This window comes from Callorhinus ursinus, unplaced genomic scaffold, assembly GCF_003265705.2.
Source record: "Callorhinus ursinus isolate GAN/ISIS: 27379988/994484 unplaced genomic scaffold, GSC_fseal_2.0 scaffold35, whole genome shotgun sequence".
Taxonomy (NCBI): domain Eukaryota; kingdom Metazoa; phylum Chordata; class Mammalia; order Carnivora; family Otariidae; genus Callorhinus; species Callorhinus ursinus.
The window spans coordinates 7,615,527-7,630,374 of NW_027397097.1; the positions used below are offsets into that span (position 1 = coordinate 7,615,527).

The 14,848-nt window shown below is 38.1% G+C and overlaps 1 protein-coding gene across 3 annotated transcripts in view; it reads right to left on the bottom strand.

The window, feature by feature from the left end:
- Positions 1-14,848, bottom strand: part of NARS2 (asparaginyl-tRNA synthetase 2, mitochondrial) — a 127,447-nt gene that overhangs the window by 36,887 nt on the left and 75,712 nt on the right. The window lies entirely within an intron of this gene.

Here is a 14,848-nt window from a genome sequence, read left to right on the forward strand (position 1 = left end):
CCCAAAGTTCTACAAAGGTCATTTTCTTTCTTCTGTGGAGTTCTATGAAACCCTAAATTGGCAAGTGGATTATTATAAAATAGTCACCGACTGCTTGGCCATTTATTCTTTCTGGCCCTGAAATTCAAGAGCTAATCTTTATATTTCGAAAGAGTAGAGGAATTACTGTTCTTCAGCTGGGGAAGAACTTATTCAGCATAAGGTTGATCAGCAACTGTCCCTAAGGCCTGCACTCCCAACTTCCTATTACTTCTCTGTGGTCAGTTCAGTAAACATTCATTGAACTAAAGTGAACTCACAGCTTTAAACTAGTTTTTGAAACAGTCTTTCTTTGTCTAATAGTATTCCCATCTTTCAGAAAATAATCATATGTTTTACCAATGCTTTTAATCCACTGGATTATCAATATTGTTACATATTTGTCATTCATTCTTTCCACAGAGTGGACTCCAGGCATCTCCTTTTCAGTTTTCCCCATTCCTCTAACCATCCTGCAATACACTTGGCGGAAGGGGATAAGACATAGCTCTCACCATTTCAACAATTCATGTCAAGATGCCTTAGGGAGGATGCACTCTAAAACCTAAAAATTATTCTCTACCATCATTGCTAACCATCTCTAAAAAATAATTTTCTTTAACATGTTCTAAATATTTGATCTGGAACTGAGTTTGAGGCCCAAACAAAATATAATCTTAACTATATAATGAGATTCAAAGATCAGTAGAGCCTGACAACAATCCTGCTAAAAGAGTAGAGGGTTGGCTACTCTTCCCTGAGGAGATAAAATCTGAATTGGGGGAAGGACATTCCAGAAAAGGGAACACTAAGCACATAGGTCCTAATGTAGGAAACGAGCCTGACGTTTAAAGAACAAAAGTAGGCCAGCAGCAAGATGAATGGTAAGAGGTCAAAGAGGTGGGAAGGGATCATGTAGGGCATTCCTTGTAAGCCATGGTAATAAGGAGAGTCTGGATTTTATTTGATTCTCCTTGGAAGATTCTCTCCTCTTGAAACAGTTAACACTGAATTCTCCTAGTTTTCCTCCTATTTATTTGATGTCTATCTCTGTCTCCTTACACATTCTATTCTGTTTAGTAAAGACTAGAATTCCTCGAAACTTAGTCCCTAGGCTCTCTTCTTTTCTCACTGTATACATTCTCCCTAAATGATCTCACCTCAGCCAGCAATTTCAATTAACTACTGGCACACAATTCACACATTTCTATCTCCTGCCCAGATTTCTTCTCTAAGCTCCAGAAGCATGTATCATGTATTTGATTGATCCTTTCACTTGTCACAAATGGAACTCATTCCTTCCCCGAGCCCCACTTTGGCTTCAGTCTTCTTCTAACCTTCTTAGGTCAGTCCTCCCATTAGGCTTTTTTTTTTTCTTTTAAAGATTATTTATTTATTTGACACAGAGAGAGAGAGACAGTGAGAGAGAGAGCACAAGCACGGGGAGTGGCAGGCAGAGGGAGAGGGAGAAGCAGGCTCTCTGCTGAGCAAGGAGCCTGATGCAGGGCTCGATCCCAGGACACTGGGATCATGACCTGAGCCGAAGGCAGCCGCTTAACTGACTGAGCCACCCAGGCGCCCCTCATTAGGCTCTTTTTAATAACACCATGTACTACTGTTCACAGCACTTTTTAAAATTAAAAAAAAAAATGTGATCCTTTGTTTAATGTCTGTCTATCTACTTCATTAGACTGTAGATTTCATGACCTTATCTATGTTTTGGTTCATTATAGTATCCTCGGTCTTAACTCAGTGCCCAATACACACTAGACAATTACTATTTGTCAAATAAGCAAATAACTCATTTTCTATAAAATATGCCGATCCCCAAAGTGAATCTTTGTAAAAGCACTGGAATGGGAGGTGAGGATAGAGGAGAAAGAAGAGGAACACAGCAAGCAGAATATAAATTACTAAGCAAAAAATTCTGCTATTCTCTGAAATAATTTTTCACAGAAGGTACTAGGAGAAACAGAATCAGTTTTGCTTTTTTTAAATTTTATTTATTTATTTGACAGAGAGAGAGAGACAGCAGAGAGGGAACGCAAGCAGAGGGAATGGGAGAGGGAGAAGCAGGCTTCCCGAGGAGCAGGGAGCCCGACTCAGGGCTTGATCCCAGGACCCTGGGATCATGACCTGAGCTGAAAGCAGATGCTTAACAACTGAGCCACCCAGGCGCCCCCAGAATCAGTTTTTTGAAAAGTGACTGCACATAATTAGTTTTTACTCTGTAGGTAGCAAGTAAATTTTTGAAAAGGACTAGATCTGGTGAACTTCTCTAATTAGCAAAGATTTTATTTCTTGACGAACTGAAATATTATCACATGAAAAAATTACCCTAAGTCTTATTCTATGTAAACAAAGCAGCACCCGATTTTTTGGCTGTTGTAAGAGAGGATACCAAGAAGTTGAAACAATTATTCCACTTCATCATTCCTACAATGATGGGCTCTTCAGAGGACTGACTGGATATGAGGTCTCAGAAAGTAAGATTTTTGTAAAGGGCCACAATTTGTGTACTGTTCTAAATGAATATTTATCCTCATGTTTTAATAAGACGCTAAAATCACTTTTCCAAAAAAGGTAAACATTTTGTTAACTGCATCTACTCATGCCTAGATTACCCTTCTTATATTTCTTTTATTTAATAGTCCCTATACTGAGGACCACTAAAGAGAACAGGCCAGTATGTGCACCACATGGTATTTATGTATTATTTACGCCTACAAAGATTTCAAAAGTTACCTTTCTGAGGCCTGATGCTAGAGGTAGATGAGTCATTATGGCATTGAACCAAAAACAATTTCCTGTACAGATGACCCTTACTTTTTTAAGGTGATGGTAATGATTAAGAACATGTATTCTAAAGACTTAAATTGAAATCCTGGCTCCTCCACTTATGAACTAGCCAAGTTAAGTTCTTTGAGACTAAATTTCTCCATGCGAAAATGGGGTTAAATATACATACATCATGGAGTTATTATAAAGACAAAATGAAACAAAATATGTGAAAAGATTAACCTAATATTAACTAAATGGTAAGTGTCCAACAAATGGGTAATAGCTGTTTTTATTTGTTTCCTTTTTTCCCAAAGGTCTACATTTCTCATTTTGCTGGTCTCAAGACCTCTTTATACTTTCAATTACTGAAGATTTCAAAGAGATTTCATTTATGTAGGTAATGTCTACCAGTGTGTACCATTAAAACTGAGAAAATTTTAAAAATTGTATTAACTTAAAGACAATGATAAACCCATTATAAGTCATAAAGAACAATTTTTTAATAAAAATTTGTAAGAGTAGTACTGTTTTACTTTTTTGTAAATCTCTTTCATATCTGGCTTAATAGAAGACAGCTGGATTCTCATATCTGCTTGTGCATTCAATCTGCTATGGTATCACATGTCATGAAGACTTTGGAAAACTTCAATGTGCGGGCGCCTGGGTGGCTCAGTTGGTTAAGTGACTGCCTTCGGCCCAGGTCATGATCCCGGAGTCTCGGGATCGAGTCCCACATCGGGCTCCCTGCTCGGCAGGGAGTCTGCTTCTCCCTCTGACCCTCTTCCCTCTCGTGCTCTCTATCTCTCAAATAAATAAATAAAATCTTTAAAAAAAAAGAAAACTTCAATGTGCTTTCATGAGAATGAGAATGAAAAAGGCAAGTACTGTCTTAGTATGATTATGAAAATAGTTTTAATCTCAAAGAACTCCCCTAAAAGGATCTCAGGGGGCCTCAGGGATTCCCAGGCCAAACTTTGAGAACCACTAATAGTTCTTCATGAGGAGTATTACTTCTGGACTTTACCTCTGGAGACCTCCATTCAGAAAATCTAGGGAAGGTACCGGCCATGAGTATTTTTAAAAGTTCCATAGGTAATTATTATGTGAACCCCTGATTAAGAACCACTACTCTAAAAAATGTTTAGAGTCCATAATCAATATCCCTTTTAGAAAGTCTCTTGATAACTAAAATTTTTAAATGAACAATAATGCTGTTCTGGTGAGGATGTGGAGGAACTCCTCACACACTGCTGGTGGGAATGTAAAATCTTGCAGCTCCTGTGGAAAGGTTTGGTGATCCCTCAAAAAGTTAAACATATTAGAACTATCATATGACCCAGCAATTCCACTTCTGAGTATAAACCCCAAAGAAATGAAAATAATGTTCAAACAAAACCTTGTACATGAATGTTCACAGCAGCATTATTCGTAATAGCCAAAAAGTAGAAAAAACTCAAATGTATGTTAACAGACTCATGGAAAAACAAATGAGATCTATCCACACAATGGAATACTATTCAGTCAGAAAGAAGAATGAAGTACTACTGATATACCCCCACAATATGGATAAATCTTGAAAACATTATGCTGAAATTAAAGAAGGCAGACACAAGAAGCCACATAATGAAGGATTTCATTTCTATGAAATATCCAGAAGAGGCAAATATATAGAGACAGAAATCAGAAGAGTGAATGTCAAGGGCTAGGGAGAAGGGGAATGAAGAGTAACTGCTTCATGGGTATGGGGTTTCCTCTTGGGGTGATAAAAATGTTCTGGAACTAGGCAGTGGTGTTGGTTGCACAAACTTCTTGTTATGTGTATTTTATCACAATAAAATTTTTTAGTTTATTGGAACTAATTGTCCATGAGGCACTTCACATGTTTTATTTTATCCTTGCTACCCTACAAAACATTATCCTACGTCGTCATCCTGTTCTTGACCGTCAGGATGTTCCTGACTCACCTTTCATCACCGGGCAGTCTCTGAGACTGCCTCTTCTACCACTTACGGCTGCTCTTTTCGATCTTATGCTTTCCTCTAACTACAGTCCCTTCTTGGTGAAAGGGGATGTTCATTTATAAGCACTGGCGGTCAATCAGAACACCTTTTCAGTTCATTTTAGGTTACAAAAAATGATAACATTTCTGATATATTTTATAGCTCTCTTTTGCTCAGGCATTCACCAAAAATGACTTCTTTAGTGGCATGCTTCCCATCTCCCCACTTCCTTTAGCTACTCTCAGGTCTTTAGAGCTATTGTGGAACACTGTGGATTCTACAAGGTTGGACTGGAGTAAAAGGAACCTTTGTTGTTAATGCTTAAAGGACTTACAGCAGTGGTTCTACAATCTGAGTGTGCATTAGACTCACCTGGGACTTGTTAAAATACGGCTTGTAGGATCCCACACTGAGTTTCTGCTTCAGTAAGTCTTAGGGGAGGCCTGAGAGTTTACAGAAGTTCCCAGGTGATGCTGATGCTGCTGGTCCAAGGACAACACTTTGAGGACAACTGATCTAGAATGGTTCTCAATCTTGGCTGCATAAAATAACTTACGGTATTTCAAAAACAATCGTGAGGCCCAGTCACTCCCCCAAACCAATTAAATCTGTTTTTCTGGGGGCTTAAGCTGAAATATGATGCATCGATATTTTTTAAAAGACTCCCCAGACATTCTAATGGACAGCTGGAGTTGAGAACCACTGATCTAGACCCTCTAATTTCCAATTATAATGCAAAGTAGAAGGGACAAATAATTGATGTAAGAGGTGTTATTTCACAAAAAGTACCATTTGCATAAGAGTTACAGACTATGAATGAATAAGACATTTCTAATACTTTTCAACACATACAGCTAGTGGCTATTTGACTGACTCCCAATCTGCGCTTGTTCTATGAACACAAAAGCATAAAGGGACCATGGCAGATTAGAGACAGAGGCAAGATGCTTTTAAAGGAGCACTTAGCTTACCAGAAATAATGCAAAAAACCCACAAAAAACTCTACTTCTCTGCATTCATTTTCCCTGAATTCGAGAAGAGGAAGAAGGGAGGGGAAGGGAAGAGGGAAGGGGGAGAGGAGAACAAAAGAAAGGAGAGGAGGAGGGAGACACAGAATAGAGAATACCTGTTTGGACCTTGCAGTAAGTCTTTCACGTGTGTGCCAAGTGATGTATTTCACAGCTGCATGGTAATGCACTAGCTAAACATTAGGAAAAAATACCCATCAGTAATAACACAGATGATTTGTGGCATAGTCATACAAAGGAATAACCCATGATAGTGCAAACGAGAGGACTATGCAACATGAATATAATGTAACAATGGGGAAGTTACTGGGAATATAATGTTAAATGAATAAAGGAAGTCATGGAAGAATACATATAGATGATTCCATTTATATGAAATTCAAAAACTTGTAAAACTAAAAAATGAATTGTTTGTGAATATATGTGATGAAACTATAAAGAAAAAATTATAAACACAAAATTGAGGCTAGCTCTCATGGGGAGGGAAGGGGAAAGTACATACAGGAGAGTAAAGAAATGAAACATTTTGAGAAGATGGGGGTGGTGAATGTATCACTATTTTTTATACTTTACCTATATATCTGTTTAAAATTTTGTGTCTATGCAATATTTAGACATCAAAAAAGACATAGGATGGACAAGCTAATGAAACACAATAAAAAGTAAAATGACAAAATTAGACAAAAACTAAAGGTCAGGCATTGGCATCAGCCCAAAACACCTTACCAGGACACCACTCAGTTCTTCACGCTTCCTACCTTTCCCTTCTGACTATCCATTCAATTTAATTCAACAAACATTAATATACCCTGAGTACCTACATTTGCCCAGCATTACTACTTTGCTAAGGACAACAGAAACCTCCTAACAGCATATGACATGGGTGACTTCAATGCTTTACGCTCTGGACAGAGGCCAATTAAATCTGCACTGTTCAATATGGTGGCTACTAGCCACATATGGCTACTTAAATCTACACTATGTAAATTAAATAAAAGTAATACAAATTCAGTTCCTCAAACTAGCCACATGTCAAGTGCTCAACAGCCACATATAGCTAGTGGCTACCATACTGGACAGTGCAGATACAGAACACTTCCATCACTACACTAAGTCCTGCTGTCCAGTACCAAAGTAGACTGTTGAAATCCCAGTATCTACAGAAAATAATCAACTGTAAAAAACGTGTGCTCAGACAATGCAACATGAGGGAAGAGATCAATGGAGGACAGAATTCTGGGTACAGCTTCCCTAATTTGTCCCAGTGCCTAGTCATACATATTTTATGTTTCCCATGGCTACCGATCTGCCATGTCAGGTCCCTGTGGCTCTCCTCCCATCTCATATCTGTTGCTTTATAAAACTAATGGCCTACTTCTTTGTGTTTGCAGGCATAGCTCCCTTCTTCTGATAAAATGGCTTTCTGAAAGGCACTGACACACAACCTAAGACTTATTCAGTAATCAATGTTTCTAGCTTCTGTTAACTTTCCATCTATGTGCATGCCTAACTATGAGAATCAGGCTTTGATAGGCTTATTGAATCATCCTGTGGGCATATTATTAGCCATCTTATTCATCTTCTAAAGATGAGGATGAACCAACTATTCTCCAATGATAACGGCTCCCTAAGAAGGAACATTAAAAACATATATGATGCAATGGATAGTTCTTCCCTTTTTTGATTTGGTTTCACTTAAAAGTATGTTGCTAAATGCCAGGAAGAAAGACTGATTGCTGTAAAAATACTAACAACAAATAGTTTTAATGATATGAATTATGGTATGATCTACAGAAAATGTAGAGAGACTTTGGATTGAACTAATTTGAGCAGTTATCTTCAAATTCCCATGTCACACCAACTCTCAAGAGCTATAAGTGAAAAACCAGAATTGTCAAATCAAACACATATTTTGGCTATAAAGGGCATGCTTGTAAATTCTGAGATAGTTCTTTGTACAGTAGTCCCTAAAGTACTGTCTGCCTAGAGTTCAAATGTTCTCATTGAACCTTACACTATACTGTCCTGAAGTAGAATGATGAGGAAAGCACAGAGTAATTACCCAGTTGAAGAAACTACATAAAAGTCACTAAAAGATGTTTCACAAACAAAAACATTTAGGTTTTTATTTTTATCTCCCAACCTCCATCATAATTCACACATTAAATCTGCCTCTTAAATGTGAAATACAGCTGGTTCAGGTTCTGCATATTCTCCAAGTTGTAGAGATTTGTATGACACGTATGTTTATCTGTCCTAAGCACCTGTTTCAAGTGGCAAAACACGGGTTTTATTTTCTCAGGGTAGGGGTATATCACAGGAGATAAAGTGGGGATTGACATAAGAGAAAAATAGTATGATTATCAACCAACATATGTGACTGAGCTTATTTGTTACTAATTTCTACTGTGAGAGAGAAGCAAAAACCATGGCTGCTTGAGTTTCTTTTACCAAGTTCTTCTAAAGGAGCAAAAATGAAGTTTCCTTTTATTTTGTAAAAAAGAAGCAAATCTGTCTTACTAAAGTAAAATATACAGAAGTGTTTCAGTGGTTTCTAGAATTAATGTAGTTTACAGGTGATTTAAAAAATTGTTTTTTCAAGATTTTATTTATTTGACAGAAGAGAGAGAGAGCACAAGCAGGGGGAGCGGCAGAGGGAGAGGGAGAAGTAGGCTCCCTGCTGAGCAGGGAGCCCAATGCGGGGCTCAATCCCAGGACCCTGGGATCATGACCTGAGTCAAAGGCAGACGTTGAACTAACTGAACGACCCAGGCGCCCCCCAAATTTTTTTTATTAACACTAGATTTTCTAAATTCATACAAAGAGAAATTCATACCAACAACATGGGAAGATAAAATGAAATTTACTTTTTTTTTTTTTTAAGATTTTACTTATTTATTTGACAGAGAGACAGCGAGGGAGGGAATACAAGCAGGGGGAGTGGGAGAGGGAGAAGCAGGCTTCCCGCTGAGCAGGGAGCCCGATGAGGGACTTGATCCCAGGACCCTGGGATCATAACCTGAGCCGAAGGTAGATGTTCAATAACTGAGCCACCCAGGTGCCCCTGAAATTTTACTTTCATTTAATAAAGTTACTTTAAAATATCTAACGAGGTCCAATACAATATTGTTTCAAGTTTATTAATGCATTTTCTGATGGAATTTTTTTTCTTTTAACTAGAATAGACTGGTGAAATAAGTCAAAAGCACAGAAGTAATTCAGGCCCACAGGTCAGAGCAGCCAAGAAGAAACAGATACAGAAGCTTTGGGCCTAGCTATCTGTTCTTATCTTACAATTGGCATTATGTATCATGAAATCATATTCATTTATTTCTTCATTAAACTTTTATTAGACAACTACCACTATGGAAAACACAGATTTTTTTTTTAAGATTTTATTTATTTGTCAGAGAGAGAGAACAAGCAGGGGGAGTAGCAGGCAGAGGGAGAAGCAGGCTCCCCGCTGAGCAGGGAGCCCAATGCGGGACTCAACCCCAGGACCCTGGGATCATGACCTGAGCCGAAGGCAGATACCTAACTGACTGAGCCACCCAGGCACCCTGGAAAATACAGACATAAATCAGGCACAGCCTTTTGCCTTCAAGGAGCTTATATAGACTAGTAGGGGAGATCACAGACCAAATGTACAAGCTACAATGACAAAATTCCTAGGGAAAAAAATAGGAGAAAATCTTTGTAATCTTTCGAATAAGACATAAAAATCATGAATTATATAAGAAAAAAGTGATAAAGTATTCACCAACAAAATTAAAAACTCTGGTCTTCAACAGGAACTGTAAAAAGCAAGGCATGCTGGGAGAAAGTATCTACAATACATCAGATAAAGGTCTAGTATCCAGAGCATATAACTGTTATAACTAAATAATAAAAAGACAAACAACCTAACAAAAACAGGCAAAAGAACTAAAAAGATAGTTCACAAAAGAAGCTATTTGAATGGCCAATAAGCACATGAGAAAAGAAAGTTCAACAGTATTAGTCAAGACAAAAATACAAATTAAAACTGTAATGAGACATATACTTACTAGAATGACTAAAAAAATACTGACGACACCAATTTTTATCAAATATGGGGAACAAACAAAACTCTCATCCTTTGTTGGTGGGCATACAAAATAGTACAAGTACTCTGAAAAACTGTTTGGCAGGTTCTTATAAAGTTAATCATACATTTACTATACAACCCAGCAATTCCTAGGTATTTACCCAAAGGAAATGAAAACATGTGCACACAAAGACTTGTGCATAAATTTTCATAAAGCTTCATTTATAACAGCTCCAAACTGGAAACAACCCAAATGCCCGTCAAAAGATAAATGAATTCCCTCAACTTTATGGTCAACTACTCTTTGACAAAGGAGAAAAGAATATCCAATGGAACAAGACAGTTTCTTCAACAAATGGTGTTGGGAAAACTGGACAGCCACATGCAGAAGAATGAAACTGGGCCACTTTCTTCCACCACATACAAAAATAAACTCAAAATGGATGAAAGACCTAAATGTGAGACAGGAGTCCATCAAAATCCTTGAGAAGAACACAGGCAGCAACCTCTTTGACCTCAGCTGCAGCAACTTCTTCCTGGAATCATCACCAAAGGCAAGGGAAGCAAGGGCAAAAATGAACTATTGGGACTTCATCAAGATAAAAAGCTTTTGCACAGCAAAGGAAACAGTCGACAAAACCAAAAGACAACCGACAGAATGGGAGAAGATATTTGCAAATGTCTTATTAGATAAAGTGTTAGTATCCAAAATCTATGAAGAACTTATCAAACTCTAGGGCACCTGGGTGGCTCATTCAGTTAAGCGTCTGCCTTTGGCTCAGGTCATGATCCCAGGGTCCTGGGATTGAGCCCTGAGTTGGGCTCCCTGCTCAGCAGGGAGTCTGCTTTTCCCTCTCCCTCTGCTGCTCCCCCTGCTTGTTCTCTCTCTCTGTCAAATAAATAAAATCTTAAAAAAAAAAGAACTTATCAAACTCAACACCCAAAGAACAAATAATCCAATCAAAAAATGGGCACAAGGCATGAACAGACATTTCTCCAAAGAAGACATGCAAATGGCCGACAGACACATGAAGAAATGCTCAACATCACTTGGCATCAAGGAAATACAAATCAAAACCACAATGAGATACCACTTCACACCTGTCAGAATGGCTAAAATTAACAAGTCAGGAAATGATAGATGTTGGCGAGTATGTGGAGGAAGGGGAACCCTCCTACACTACGGGTGGGAATGCAAGCTGTTGCAGCCACTCTAGAAAACAGCATGGAGGTTACTCAAAAAGTTGAAAATAGAGCTACCCTACAACTCAGCAATTTCACTACTGAGTATTTACCCCAAAGATATAAATGTCGTGATCCAAAGGGGCACTTGCACCCCAATGTTTATAGCAGCAACGTCCACAATAGCGAAACTATGGAAAGAGTCCAGATGTCCGTTGACAGATGAATGGATAAAGAAGATGTGGTATATATACACAATAGAATACTACTCTACCATCAAAAAATGGAAATCTTACCATTTGCAATGACGAGGATGGGACCAGAGGGTATTATGCTAAGTGAAATAAGCCAATCAGAGAAAGACAATTATCATATGATCTCACTGATATGTGGAATTTAAGAAACAAAACAGAGGATCATAGGGGAAGAGAGGGAAAAATAAAACAAGATGAAATCAGAGAGGGAGACAAACCATAAGGGGGTCTTAATCATAGAAAACAAACTGAGAGTTGGTGGAGGGGAGGAGGGTGGAGGGATGGGGTAACTGGGTGAGGGACATTAAGGCAGTCACGCGATGTAATGAGCACTGGGTATTACATAAGACTGATGAATCACTGACCTCTACCTCTGAAACCAATACTACATTATATGTTAATTAATTGAATTAAAAAATAAAAATAAAATGAAATAAATAAATCTTTAAAAAATATGAAATAAAAAAGATAAATGAATTACAAAATTGTATACCCATGCAATGGAATAATATTCAGCAATAAAAAGGAACAAACCAACTGGATGAATTTCAAGAGCATTATGTTGAGTGAAAGAAGTCAGATACAAACGAGTAAATACTGTATGATACCACTTACATAAACCTAAATAAAGTATTATATAAAAAACATTTATATGAAATTCTAGAAAAGGAAATTCTAATCTGTGACTACAGAAAGTAGATCAATGGTTGTTTACGACCTGGGGCCAGGCACAGAGACTGCAAAGAGAAATAAGGGGACTTTTTTTTTTGGAGATAGAAGTATTTTTTTATTTTTATTAGAGTAGAGGTTATAAGGTTTTATAAATTTGTCAAAATTTATTAAACTGTACATTTAAAATGGGTGGTTTTTTGTATATAAAGGATATTTAACAAAGTTGAGACACAACAATAACAAAAAGAGCTTATTCATGCATTGGCCTAATTACTCAATTGTCCTGTTACCTAATTACTTAAATTATAATCACACCCCAATTAAACTATAAAGGGTGAAGTGTCATGCAACTGGAAACATAGAAGGGGCACAGCAATGATCTACTTTGAAGAACAGAAGAACCTAGAACACAGTGATAGATCACTGTCAACATAACTGGCCACAGCTCTTAAGGTGGATTATGACCTCATCTGCTCTCAGAGGTTACTTCTGATTTGGTCTTCAAATTCTCACAGGTACTGGTTTAGTTTAACCTTCTGACCTGTCTTGTGAGATCTGAATTCTGACAGACTCACTATCTGTCTCAATCCTCCGCTTTGTGTCAACTCCAGGGCTGCTCCTCTTGTAAAACCACTGGATTACCGGCTGCCAGCTATTCTTCCGGGTTACAACACCCTGGCTTCTTTCTTTATAATCGCCCTGGGCTCTCCAGATGTCATGACGACCATCACCACAGCACTTACCATTTCAGTGTCAAACTGTGATAAATGCTGGGCTTTACACAGCATCTAATTCTCACATTGGTTTGGCAAGGTGGCCATTTTCATTCATCTTTATAGTCAGAAGTAGAGGCTCAGATATTAAACCTATAAAACTAGTACGTATAGAAGGAGAATTCTGATTGCAATCTAACTGTATGACTGTTTACTTGGAGTAAATTCAGCACGTTCTGGTAGGGATAACATTATCTCAGTAGCTACTTCACTATCTAACAGCACTGGAAACCCTCTATGTGTCTGTCAATCAACAAGTCTGTCCCATATTTTGAACATCCTCCTTGGTGTCCAACAGTTACATACCATTTGGGTGAACACTAAAATTATTGCTGAATAAATGAGTACCCACAGTTATTTTTAGGTAGAAGAAAACAAGCTGGGGGAAAAAAGTCAAAATGACAAATTTTCTCTGTTCTCAACACAATCTAAATTCTGCAAACATGTAACAAACACAGATTTTTTTTTTTCCCTTTCCTAAAAAAGTAATTAAACCCACCAGAGCAAAATAGAATTTGGACAAGATTACACAGTAATTATAAGAAGTAACAATATCAGTTTTGCTTTTTATAGCTCCAATTACTGTCCATAATGGTCAAATGACTAAGGATTAATTGGTGTCTCACTATAGTAACCTGCATTTGCTTTTAGACAATGCCCACAGGCATTGCATTTTATGCAAAATGAGTTTTATTTGTATCATTCCTCAAAGGATTGACTGGTAATTTTTTTTTTAACTCACACCAAACTTGCTTATTTCAAAGGCATTCAATCCTTTAGATACTCTGCTCAGCCAGACCTGAGTGAGATAATAGAAGAATGGGGCTATTCTCTCATACACTTGAGTAAAGGGAAATTAGTAACTGCCGTCACAAAGGAAAGCAAGACTAGAAATAGAGAATCCCATGTTTAGACTTGCAAGGTGATTGCAGATACTGCAGAGTTAATGCATTAGACAAAGACACTAACTCGTCATGCAAATAATGCACAGCCTAACTAGGAGAAGAGAAAACTATTACCACTCAAGCTAGTAAAAATGAAGTTCAAATAGTGAATTAAACACAGATATTTACAAAGCCCCCCCCTTTACTTGCTAGATGGGGTAATGCCCAATTCATGAATCATTTAATAAAGACAATTAGATCTTTTTTTAAAAAAGCACAGATATTTACATTCACTCCTTCCTGAGACAATCTTAAGGTAAGTTAAAAGGAAGAAAGAAGAAGGGGACCCTCAGTGGACAAGAGATCTCAACCAATCTTTGGAGGACAGAAAACAGTGGTTGAGTGATGACTGATGTATCAAAGCATGGAAACCATTATCTAGAATACAGAGTAAGCATGCTGTAGCAGAAAGGAGGTGACCTGCACACAGAACCATGGTGAGGCTGGAGATGGAGAAAACGGAGATTCATTGATAGATTTTGCATATGGAACTGTCAGCTCTCTCCAACTTCCCCCAGAATGACTGGAGGCCAGATGTCCCCACCAAACAGGGAACAGAGAGTTGTTCTCTAGGGCAGTAGTCCTCAGCAGCATCACTACCTGGTAGGTTTGTCATGACACAGACTGCTGGGCCGCACTCCCCTTATTTTTGATTCGGTAGTGGTTGCCAGGAGCTGTGGGGAACGGGAGGTGATTACTCATGTATAAGGGAATTCTTTCTGAAGCAATGAAAATATAAAATTAGATAGTGGTGATGGATGTGAAACAGGACCCAGCTATGCCTTAAACTGTCACCATTTTGACTTCAGACTGTATTTTCTAACTAATGAAGCTTATCTTTTCACTTGGGCAAAAGACCCGGTGGACAAAGCATCCCGGAATGGGAAACAAAACTACCCCCTTGAGCACTGACTGCCCTGAAATCAGCAAGCCCTCACATGAGTCACCCCTAAGGCAATGATTGACCTGACCTTTACTGCCCACCTGCACACACTCATGGATCTCTGTCCCGCATCTTCCTTATTATAAACCTGAAAGTATTTTCAGCACTTTGGAGACAGTCTTTGGGATAGTAGTCCACTATCTTCCAGGGGCTGGCCTCACTGAAATAAATTCCTTTCTTGTTTCAC